The sequence below is a fragment of the Cebus imitator genome, unplaced genomic scaffold (genome assembly GCF_001604975.1).
Source record: "Cebus imitator isolate Cc_AM_T3 unplaced genomic scaffold, Cebus_imitator-1.0 Scaffold548, whole genome shotgun sequence".
Classification (NCBI taxonomy): domain Eukaryota; kingdom Metazoa; phylum Chordata; class Mammalia; order Primates; family Cebidae; genus Cebus; species Cebus imitator.
The window spans coordinates 1,028,999-1,041,031 of record NW_016107863.1 but is presented as its reverse complement, the minus strand read 5'-3'; the positions used below and the strand labels follow the sequence as shown (position 1 = coordinate 1,041,031).

The window sequence follows — 12,033 nt, the reverse complement described above, 5'->3', positions numbered from 1 at the left end:
AAGTCCTCAAAGGCAATTGCAACAAAAACAAAAGTTGACAAGTGGAACTTATTAAACTAAAGAGCTTCTGCACAGCAAAAAAGCCTAGCAACAGAGTGAACAGACAACCTACTGAATGGGAGAAAATATTTGCAAATTATGCATCCAACAAAAATCTAATATCCAAAATCTATAAAGAACTTAAACAACTGAAAAAAAAACCCTACTTAAAAATGGGCAAAAGACATGAACACTTCTCAAAAGAAGACATATAAGCAGCCAGCAAACATGTAAAGAAATGCTCCATGTCACTAATCATCAGAGAAATGCAAATCAAACCCAGAATGAGAGACCATATCACATCAGTCAGGATGGCTATTATTAAAGTCAAAAAATAGATGATGGCGAGGCTGTAGCAAAAAGGGAACATTTATATGCTGCTGACGGGAATGTAAATTAGTTCAGCCACTGTGAAGAGTAGTTTGGAGATTTCTAAAAGAACTTAAAACAGAGTTATACTTTGTCCCAGCAATCCCATTACTGAATATATTTCCAAAAGAAAACAAATCATTATACCAAAAAGACACAGGCAATTACATGATCATCACAACACCATTCACAATAGCAAAGACATGGATTCAACCTAGATGTCCATCAATGGTGGACTGAGTAAAGAAAATGTGGCACATATACACCATGGAATACTATGCAGCCATAAAAAAGCATGAAATGCTGTCCTTTGCAGCAACATGCATGCAGCAAGAGGCCGTTACACTAAGCAAATTAGTGCAGGAACAGAAAACCAAATACTACATGTTCTTACTTATAAGTGTGAGCTAAACATTAGGTACTCATCGACATAAAGATGGTAACAGTGGAAAATGGGGACAACTAGAAGGGGGAGGGAGGGAGTGGGGCAAGGATTGAAAAACCAATTGTTGGGTACTATGCTCAGTACCTGGGTGACAGGAACCTGTGTACCCCAAACCTCAGAATCACAATATGCCCAGGCAACAAATGTGCACATGTACCCTCAAATATAAAAGTTGAAAAAAAATTAAAGATAAATAAATTGAAATGATATGATATGAATGCAGCAACGTAATGACAAATTAGTGGAACTATATAAATTGAGCAGAAACTGACCCTAATATAAACTTTGTAAATAATAGTGATAGAATAAAAAATCTTTGAGTAAAGAATGTATTAAACAATAAGTATTCCTGATCCAATTAGTCAACTACTTTGAAAAAACTTTTATATTTCCTCCTTTACCCATACCTCAGTCCCTGATAGATTTGAGTGAAACATAACATATGAAATCATAAAAAGTCAAAGGAAAATATGGATAAATATCTTGAGTTAGAGACAGAAATCTTTTAAGCCTAAAATAACAGAATGATAACAATGGAAAAGAAATCAAGATATTTGACAATATAAAATGTTGAAGTTTTGTGAGTTAAAATCACAAAATAAATAGATAAGCAAATATTTGGAAATTGTGTCATATTCACAAAAACGGCGGAGATTTTCACATTTTCCCTTAATATATGACAGAAATTTTAAAATAAGGTTGGTTGGTTGGTTGTTTTTGAGACGGAGTCTCTCTGTCACCCAGGCTGGAGTGCAGTGGCAGATCTCAGCTCACTTGCAACCTCCACCTCCCGGGTTCAAGCAATTCTCCTACCCCAGCCTCCCAAGTAGCTGGGACTACAGACGGGTACCACTACACCCAGCTAATTTTTGTATTTTTAGTAGAAACGGGTTTTCGCCATGTGGGCCAGACTGGTCTTGAAGTCTGGACCTCAATTGATCCACCCACCTCGGCCTCCCAAAATGCTGGAGAAAAGCAGGGGGTGATGGCAAGGGTGGAGAGGATGCCCATGAAGGCCTCCGGCCCACTATAAGAGCACAAGGTGGTGGTCTCTGCTTGCCCACCCCCAAATGCCACACACCGCCCCTCTACCGCATGCGAATCTTTGTGCCTAATCATGTCGTCGCCAAGTCCCACTTCTGATGCTTCGTATCTCAGTTAAAGAAGATGAAGACGTCTTCAGGGGAGACTGTCTGCTGTGGACAGGTGTTTGAGAAGTCCCTCCTGTGGGGAAAGAATTTCGGCATCTGGCTGCTCTATGAGCCCTGGAGCGGCACCGACAACACGGACCGGGAATACCGGGACCTGACCACCGCGCCCAGGCCCACTCCATCCAGATCGTGATGGTGGAGGAGATCGCAGCCAGCAAGTGCCACCCGGCCATGCTTCACCACCGAGAGGCCCAACATCTTCTTCTAGGCACAGCGCCCTCGCCAGGGTGTGCCCAAAAAAAACTCAGGAGGCCACGGCTAAAAAAAAAAAAAAAAAAAAAAAAAAAAAAAAAAAAAAAAAAAAAAAAAAAAAAAAAAAAAAAAAGGAAAGAACGTAAGAAAAGCAGTAAAAACCCTTTTACAAAAATAGAAAAGACATGAACCATCTCTCCATTTATTTTTATTTGATTCACACTTATTGAGCACCTATGGTGTACCAGCCATTGTGATAGATGTGAGTCACACGTGAAGACGTGTAAAAAACTTTTAAAAGACTATGAAATCGATGAGAAAATATTTTCTTATACGAGAAAACAAACCACAAGTTAATGAAAAGTACTGTCATTTTCCCTATCATACTGAAAAATTTACAAACTAAATTTACAAACTGTGCAACTCAGTGCTGTTGAGCATGTCCTGAGACGGGCACTCAGTGCAGAGGGAAGAGGGAAGTGGGAAGTGTACAGGAATCTCAGCATGTGCTTTGCAAGCAGTTTGGCACCCAGCATCCCTGGTGTCACTGAGCTATCAGGGACCTCAGAAAATAACAGAGCAAAGTACTCAGAAATTGGTACAAGGAATAAGCTATACAGATGTTCATTTGCAGCATTACATATATTTAAAATAGTGAAAAATTGGGAATATCATTAAAAATCCAACAGAAAGTTTACTTGAAATCCTATTTCGTAATACCATAATATGGAATAATGTGTAGACTTTATGAAAGAAATCTCCTATTTAATAAAATAAAAATCTCTCATAACATAATGTTACATACATAAATCACAATGGTAATGGTATATGCAGCATAGTATTTATTGATTGAAAAATACACATGCAAGCATTGACAACAGATTGGAAGGAAATCTCTAATATAATAATAGTGCTTATCTTGGATGCTGATGCTTGAAGTGGTTTCTGGTTTTCTCTGGATGCTTCTTAAAAATTTGTTATAAACAACCTGTAATTAGCAAGCATTGTTTTTATCATAACAACTGTGAATGTGGAAGAAATGGTATTAAGTTTTAGAAAGGTAAGGGTGGGGGAGAGTAATGTAGATGCAAATGCACGAATCATCTCCCCAAATTACAGAGCTGCCTTGATGCCTGGTTGTTAATTCATCCACACCATTTCCTTCCACTACTTACCAAGTAGCCTGTTCTTATGCGCGCGCGCACTGACACACACACACACACACCACCCATCCCCACCCACCCCCCCGAAACAATTTCAGTCATTGTTCATTTGCTGAATAGGTAGCTGTAGGTTTATTCAATCAAATGCTTTACAGAGTTTTGCCAATATCCCGCTAATTGATCCACAGGCCATTACCTCTGGGGATTTATGGTGTTTTATAGTGTCAGCTCTTATTGAATTTTCTTACTAGATATTTGTTGTTAAAATTGTTTCATACATTGAGATTTATTACAGGGGATGGCATTCAATAGTTGTGCTGGGAGACAGAGGCAAAGGTTTAAGGAATAAGGAGGTTTAAAGAATCGATTGTGCAAAAGGCCCCTTATCAAAGGGCAAAGGTCTAGTTCCTGTTGATGGAGGCCCAGTGGAAAGATGTGACCTTTTCATTTCTTTTCTTGTGTATGTAGGGGATATCAGCAATGGTAAGAAATAATGTTATGTAACAACTATGCCAGGGACAGTTTGTTTTGGATCAATCAAACAGACTGACTCCTAGCATAGCCTGTTCTTTAGAGTTATTAAAAGGCCGACGACATTGATTTCCATGTCAAGACTCATAACCTTTTCGTGTGTGGGGCTCCCCTGAGAATTCCCCTTCTGTAGCCGCAAGTAACTAGAGACCTCCAGTGATGTTGGTCCCAGTATGGCATTGATCTTAAAAAAATAAGTGTCTCACACAGTGGTTTGTAGAATTTAAGTAGAGACTACAATTTTTTTTAATAATAGGTAATAAAATACTATTCAAAATAAAATACAGGTAGAAATTCATATTATGATTACTTTTCAAAATTATAAATAGCCTGTTCTTCTCCTATATTATGTGGAATTCCATCATCTTTATATCATTATAAATTATGCCTAATCCTGATCAAATGTGCTTTATGATGCTATTTGATGATATTTATTTTTGCAAGTCTAAATGCCTTTAGCCAATGCAGTCTTCCCTGTCCACTAGCACACTCTAGGTTTGAAACTAGACTGAAACTGAAGCTGACTGATGTTTTATAGTATGTACAAAATTAGCTCAGCTTTTTTGTCTCCTGAGGAGCAAGTTCTTTATTTGGCACATGCTCCAGCTTCTGTATTTTCTTAGTTTTACTTTTCCTAAAGTGAAGTCAACCACCTGAACCACCACACAGAATGCTCTGCAAACCTCCTTCGCTCACAGTTTAGAAACTGCGTTCAGCAGAAATGCAGACGCCTCTAATCCCACTTTGCCAGATTATATTTGTACTCAGAAAATATTTGTTGGATCTTCTCAGTGTTGGTCAGAAGCCTCATTTGGGGTTTCTTTTGCATTTTCAGGATGCTCAGGGGTCTTTCTTCTCCTCCTTCCTCTAGTCCTCCTTCTCTTCCTTATCCATCTAATGTAAGAGTGGATTTTATAATATATGTGAAAGAGAATCCGTTCTTTAGTTAGGTGAAATGTGATGATGAACAAACCTCCCTCATGTCCTCCCCATCCTCCTACTCAGGCAGTGATGACTCTACTTCACGCTTTGTTTAGACAATTGCAGGGATCAGAAAAGAGCTTCCACTGACTTCCACTGCCACCTGCTGCCATGACACTGCCTTCCTGCCGTATGTGACAGGTGAAGTGCCTGCACGTCCAAGCTTGTCAAACCCACCTTACCTTGCTGTTGTTGTTCTGTTTGGCTTTGCTTTAGGTGTTTAGCAGCCATGATTTTTCGTTTCTGTCTCTAGTGATAAGCAGAAAAGAGGGATGAGGAAGGGGCTTTATTGGCTCAACCAGAAACAGAAACTAAGAACCCATGACTATATTCTCTGTTTCAGACACCCCTGCGGGCCACCTGCACAGGCCCTGCCCTTTACCGCCTGCTAGGACATCTTTCCAGCAGCTCCTCTCTCCCTCAGTTAGACCATTTCCATAGGCATCCACCAGCAATTTCTCCCAGATCTTCTCATCACCTACTTCCTTCTCCATTTACCACCCCATGGCCTTTTCCCCCTTCCAGCAGAACTTCTTCCAAGAAGCATCTGGACTGCCTGCAGTTCTTCCCCACTCCCTCAGTACAGCTGTCCTTGTTAGAACCAGCAAGGGTCTCCACTTTGGAAATTCCCCTGGCGCATGTTCAGCCCCCACCTCTAGTCTGGACGCAGTTAAGAGTACCTCCCAGGAAAGGCAGCTTGCTCTGCTTCCAGGATGTCACCATTCTCTGTTTTCTTTTTCCTAATTTTTACCCTTTCTGGGGCTCTTTCCCTGACTTCCCTAGACCTTTAACTGTGGGCTGCCCCAGGGCTCAGACCCTGACCCTCTCCTGCTATCCATATGTAGCCCCTCCCTGGTGGCCACATGCACTCTTGTGACTTGAAATAACATCTACTGGCAGGTGACTCCCAAATGTATATGCCCATTTCAGACCCTGCCCCTAAATATTCCCTAGAATATTCGGCTCCTGCTTGAGGTCTTCAATGGGGATGTCTAATAAGCATCTCAAACTTGAAACATCCCAGCCACCATCCTTATTTGATCATCAGCCATCACAATCTTCCCCATGTCAGTGAACAACAATTCCCTCCTTCCTGTTTCTCAGGCAAAACCTGTGGTGTCATCCTTGACTCATCCTTTCTCTCCACCCCACATCCAAACCTCTAGCCTCAAAAATAGACCTGGAATCCGGTCGTCTCTCGGCACATCCACAGCTCCCATCCTAGTTCTAGCAAGCGACAGCTCCCTCATCACTGCAGCGGTTTCCCACCTGCTCCTCCTGTTCTCACACGTGCTTCCCATTCTCCTCACAGCCCCCAGTATGGGCTTTCTCAAAGCATGGAACGTGTCACTTCCCTGTTCAGAGCCTCAGATGGTTCCCAGAACCCTGACCATGGCCTCCAAGGTCCTGTGTAATCTGGCCTCCCTCTTGCCTTCTTTCCCCTTCCCCTCCACCCTCTCCGCTCCAGTCACATGGCCTCCCTGCCACTCCCCAGGTGTACCTGCCTGTGGGTGTCAGGCTCGATCTCCCCTCTGTTCCCAATGCTCTTTCCCCTGCATCTAAGCCATTGCTTCTCCTCCTTCTCCTAAGTCACCCCTGGGAGGTCTTTCCTGACCACCCCATTTAAAATTGCAACCACCCACGGTCCCTAACTCCCTTCGCTGCCTCACACGCCACACCCGCATCCCTCTCTAATATAGATTACAATTTACTTAACTGTCTTGTTTGTAGTCTCCTCCCCATTAGGATTCAAGCTCTGTGAGGACAGAGATTTCTATCGGTGGTTTGCTGCTGTATCTGGAGTGCCTAGCACAGTGCTTGGCATACAGGAAGTCAGTTTCATAAATGAATACATCCAGCGGTTTTCAGTGATGGAGAACCAGGACAGTGTTACTCCTTTGAGCTGGGTTGGATACTATTTCCTACCCATTTATCCCAGACTCAACATTTGGCGTGGGCTTGAGGTTGGATATTCAATTTGTGCTATGTGCAAGTACATTCTCCTTCCAGCTGTGGAAACGCTGTGATAATAAACTAAGCTTTGTTTTTGCAAACTCATTTTAAACAAGTAGCAGACAAAGCAAAATGCTTCTCTGTGTCCTTTTTTAGGGTGTGAGGGGATTGCCTCACAGATTCAATTGAGTGAAAAGAAGCATTTAAAGTAAAATATTTGTTCATAAACCAGAGCCCCTGTGCTTCCATTGGATCATGTTGCCCTCAAAAGTATCCCACTCACTTTGGAGGCCGAGGCAGGCAGATCACGAGGTCAAGAGATCAAGATCATCCTGGCCAACATGGTGAAACCCCAGCTGTACTAAAAATACAAAAATTAGCTGGGTGTGGTGGTGCACATCTGTAATTCCAGCTACTTGGGAGGCTGGGGCAGGAGAATTGCTTGAACCTGTGAGGCGGAGGTTACAGTGAGCAGAGATCACGCCACTGCATTCCAATCTGGCAACAGAGAGACACTCTGTCTCAAAACAAAAAAACAAAAACAAATGGCCAAGCACAGTGGCTTATGCCTGTAATCCCCACACTTTGGGAGGCCGCGGCAGGCAGATCACAAGGTCAGGCGTTCAAGCTTGACCAACAGAGTGAAATCTGTCTCTACTAAAAATACAAAAAGGTGGCTGGGCGTGGTGGCAGGTGACTGTAATCTCAGCTACTTAGGAGGCTAAGGGATGAGAATCACTTGAACCTGGGAGGCAGAGGCTACAGTAAGCTAAGAGTGCACCATTGCACTCCAGACTGGGTGACAGTACAAGACTCTGTCTCAAAAAGAAAAGAAAAAGAAAAAGTGTTCCATTGCATTTACGCCAAACTGCAAATCCTCTCGGTGGGCTGCAAGGCTCTGCCTCATCTAGCCCCTGCCCCACCACCCATGCCTTTTTTTTTACCATGCTGGGGCCTCACTAGTCTTCACTTAGTTCCTTGAACCTGTTGGGAATTCTCATCTTCATTTCTTTGCACAGGCTGCGTGTCTGCCTAGAATATGCACCCTCCTTGTCCCCATTTTATTTGTTCTGAAGTTGATGTGTCACCTCTGCACCACCTCCCTGCTGCCTTCTCCAAAATATCTCCCGCCTTGATTCTCTTGCGGCACCTGATTTTTTTTTCCTTCATGGCATAATTTGTATATTTTTATGGGTGTATTTGTTTCCTTGACTGTCTCCCTGGAGCTCTAAGTTGCCTGAGAACAGGGACCATTGCTTGCTTGTCTAAACACAGCAGTGCAGGGACTATTACAGTGGATGCTCAGTGAGCCTTTCCCTTGGTCAAGAATCACCAAGAGCTCCCTCCACTGGGGAACTCTTCTGAGTTAGAACATCTTCTGAGACAGATCATCTGCTGAAGACAGATGGTCTTTACAGCCCACTGGGAAGGCAGAAGAAAAGGTCAGAATGGGATTGTGGTGGTCTCAGCATGGAAAGGGAGTGGTGAGTGAAGGAACCCTGGATCCTGTGATAAATCTCTGTCCCAGGTGCTGGGTCAGGACTAGGAATTCTTATCACCTCTTCCCCGAGGAGTTGGATGCTCCAAGGAGAGAGTGCCTCCTCTAGGTGACACCAGTGGTGACAGAGCCTATCTGCACTTTAGGTTTAATCCGGGGTCCCCATGGAAATAGCATCACACGGGAGTGCAGGGTCACAAGATGGAGTCACAGTTCCATCACTGAACACCTGTGACCTTACCAGTCCAGTGTCAGGGAGGGGCAGGACCTTGTGGATTTGGTGCAAATTTACTCTAGGAAATGGAGAGCCACTTCAAAACAGAGTGATTAGCATGCCCAGAGTCACACAGCTAGTAAACTGCAGAATGACAACTAGAACCTAAGTTACCCCAATCCCAGGCCACTGAGACATAAGACAAGTTTTGCCAGCTTCCCTTTTATTTGATGAATTGTATTTCCTGGTGAGTAGAACTGCAAGGAGAAAGTTTACAAATTTAAGCAGATAGCACAATAGCACACTTAGAAGACTTTTGAGAGGATGAATACTTGTGATAATCCCAGTTCAATGAGAAAGCTAGCACCCCCCTTTCTACGATCTGAAATGGATCTCAGCTCATGGCCTTTACAGCTTTGTTGGGAAAAGAACAAACAGGACCTCAAGACACTGCCAGAATCTCGAAGAAAAGAACCCCAGCCAGCTATTTCCCCAGGTAGACAATAACGCTCTTGCTCACGAGGAGCAAGTGGGTTTGAGGCACAGGGATAAGGCAGTTAAGAGAGGGATGTCTCCACTTAGGGGAAGACTGGAAATGTAACCCAAATGCTGAGGCTTTCATGCATTGCTGACAGTGTTCTTTTCCCATTTTGTTTGGGACTGTTTTTCCCCTTGAAAATCAGTACTTAAGATTTTTGATGGCTTAGGATTCTAGGATCCTGCACTCCCTGATGGGGGGAGTGGAGTCGAGGTGATTTCTGACTCGCTGCTTCTCGTCACAGCAGTTCTGCACCCCTCACCTCACCGCCCACCCAGGCAAGTGGCAAAGAACACCACTCTTTGAGAGTCCCTTCAGCAGCCTTGGGCCCTTTCACTGCAGGAAGCCCCAGCCTGAATCATTTGCATCATGGCCATCACTGTCTCAGGCTCAGCTCCGACGAGGCATCCCTGCACTCCAATGCCCATGCTTCCTGTTTCCTGCAGACCGAGCCCCTCTCTGCGACTTGCTGCACCAGGCTCTTTACAGCTGGTATCCAACAATAGCTGACACTGGGTGGACACCTGATGTGTGCCAAGCTCTGCACCTGCATTAGCCCTGATTTTCAAACAACTTTACCATGGAAATATGATTATTCCTTATTTACAGATAGAAAACCTGTTATTCAGAGATTGTGCAATATCACAACAAGAGCAAGGGAGAGCTGGAATTTAAACCCAGACCTGACTTCAAACATAAGCTCCTTCAAGGCTGTAGCCTCCTCTCCAACCTCAGCGTTTCTTTCTCTCTGTCCACTATCCCTCAAGCAAGGGAGCTAACAACCAGACTGCTTGCTAAGCCTCTTCTAGCTCTGCCTTCAGAATTTGATCCTTTCTTTTCTTTTCTTTTCTTTTCTTTTCTTTTCTTTTCTTTTCTTTTCCTTTCCTTTCTTTCTCCTTCCCTCCTTCCTTCCTTCCTTCCTTCCTTCCTTCCTTCCTTCCTTTCTTCCTTTCTTCCTTTCTTTCTTTCTTTTTTTTTTTTTTGAGACAAGGTCTAGCTATGTTGCCCAGGCTAGTATCTCAAATTCCTGGCCACAAGTAATCCTCCTGCCTTAGCCTCCCGAGTAGCTGGGATTTAATATTATAGATGTGAGCCACCACGCTCAGCTCAGAATTGGATTCTTATAGCATCCTGCCTATGCAAGGATTCAAAGTCCTGCCGTGCATCCTTTAAGTCTCAACATGTCTGACACTCCCTCCACGAGCCTTCTTCAAGTTCCTCTTCATCCGGCTTTATTGTGTTTCCTTTCCAGCTGTCATAGAACAAGGTGACTTTATTGAACACTGCCTCAGATTTTAGTTGTGCAGCTATTTAGTTACAGGTTTAATTTCTACTGCTAGATTGAAGGACATGTATTTACAGCAGGAACAATGTCTTGCTCAGCTTAGATCACCAAACATGCCTCTTATGGCTGTTTGCATGGGTCACGCATGTCCCTCCAGCCAGGATGCTTGATGGCTGAACCAAGTTGAGTGGCAGGTGCTCGAACAGAGCAGGAGGAAAGGCAGGCTGCAGGACAAGGCCCAGCTGCTGTGGCAAGGGGCCCTTGTCACATTGTTTCTGGCTGACTTCACTCATCTGCTGAGAACTTCCTTTCCTGTGGTACCATTAGGATGACAGGAGCTGGTGACAAGGGTCAGAACTGCCTTCTGTAAAGTGGTTTCCAGCCCCTCTGGGCGTGTTTCTTGCCTAGAGTTCAGTGTTCACAGGCTGCCTCAAATCCCACTACACGCCAGGCCCAGAGCAGAGCAAGAATAAGAAAAGAGACCCAGGATATGATTAAGAATTAGGAAGTTACAAAGTGAGATACAAACTGTTCAAGGAAATATAATAAATAGGTATCATGGACTGTATCTTTAAAAATTGTTAAATACCAAATTTAAATGAAAGTCACTAATAAAGCTGATTTTAAACACTTTCAATAATTATATTTTATTAAGTATTATTATAAGATCATCTGCCTCTCTAGCATCCAACAGTCATTTAACTGACAATATATAGAATCAGTATCATGTTTCACAGATGCTGTATCTTGAACATAAATTCTCTGTGTTGGCTGGGCATGATGGCTCATGCCTGTAATCCCAGCCTGGCCAACACAGGAAAATACCATCTCTACCAAAAATACAAAAATTAGCTGGGTGCAGTGGCAGGCACCTGTAATCCCAGCTACTCGGGAGGCTGAGGCAGGAGAATTGTTTAAACCTGGGAGGTGGAGGTTGCAGTCAGCTGAGATCGTGTCACTGCACTACAGCCTGGGTGACAGAGTGAGACTCTGTCTCCAAAAAAAAAAAAGAAAGAAAGAAAGAAATTCTCAGTGTACAGTTTGGAGACCCCTGGAGGACCTCCAGAGCCTTCAGTAAGGTCTCTAAGGTAAAAACTAATCAAAACTAATTTCATAGCAATATTAAGATTGCTATTTTTTTTTTCTTGAGACGAAGTCTCGCTCTGTCACTGGACTGGAGTGCAGTGGCGCGATCTCGGCTCACTGCAGCCTCTGCCTCCCCGGTTCAAGCGATTCTCCTGCCTCAGCCTCCTGAGTAGCTGGGACTACAGGCACCCGCCACCATGCCTGGCTACTTTTGTGTTTTTAGTGGAGACGGGGTTTCACCATGTTGGCCAAGATTGTCTCAATCTCTTGACCTTGTGATCCACCCACCTCAGCCTCCCAAAGTGCTGAACCACTGCACCCAGCCAATATTAAGATTTCATTGACTTTTTCACTCTCATTATCTCACGACTGCACACCAGAGTTTTTCAGAAGCTTCATGAAGTGTGATAATCACAACCCATTGAAGTCAGAAGTATGTGTAAGAATCCAGCTGTCTTCTGTTAAGCCAGATCTTAAAGACATTTGCAAAAATGTTAAATGATACCATAATTATCACCTTTTTAAATT

The 12,033-nt window shown here is 43.5% G+C and overlaps 1 protein-coding gene and 1 pseudogene across 10 annotated transcripts in view; both read left to right on the top strand.

Moving 5' to 3' along the window:
* HECW1 (HECT, C2 and WW domain containing E3 ubiquitin protein ligase 1) overlaps nt 1–12,033 on the top strand; it is a 453,917-nt gene that overhangs the window by 155,515 nt on the left and 286,369 nt on the right. The gene's annotated exons all lie outside the window — the stretch shown is intronic.
* Nucleotides 1,863–12,033, top strand: part of LOC119469021 — a 28,651-nt pseudogene continuing 18,480 nt past the window's right edge.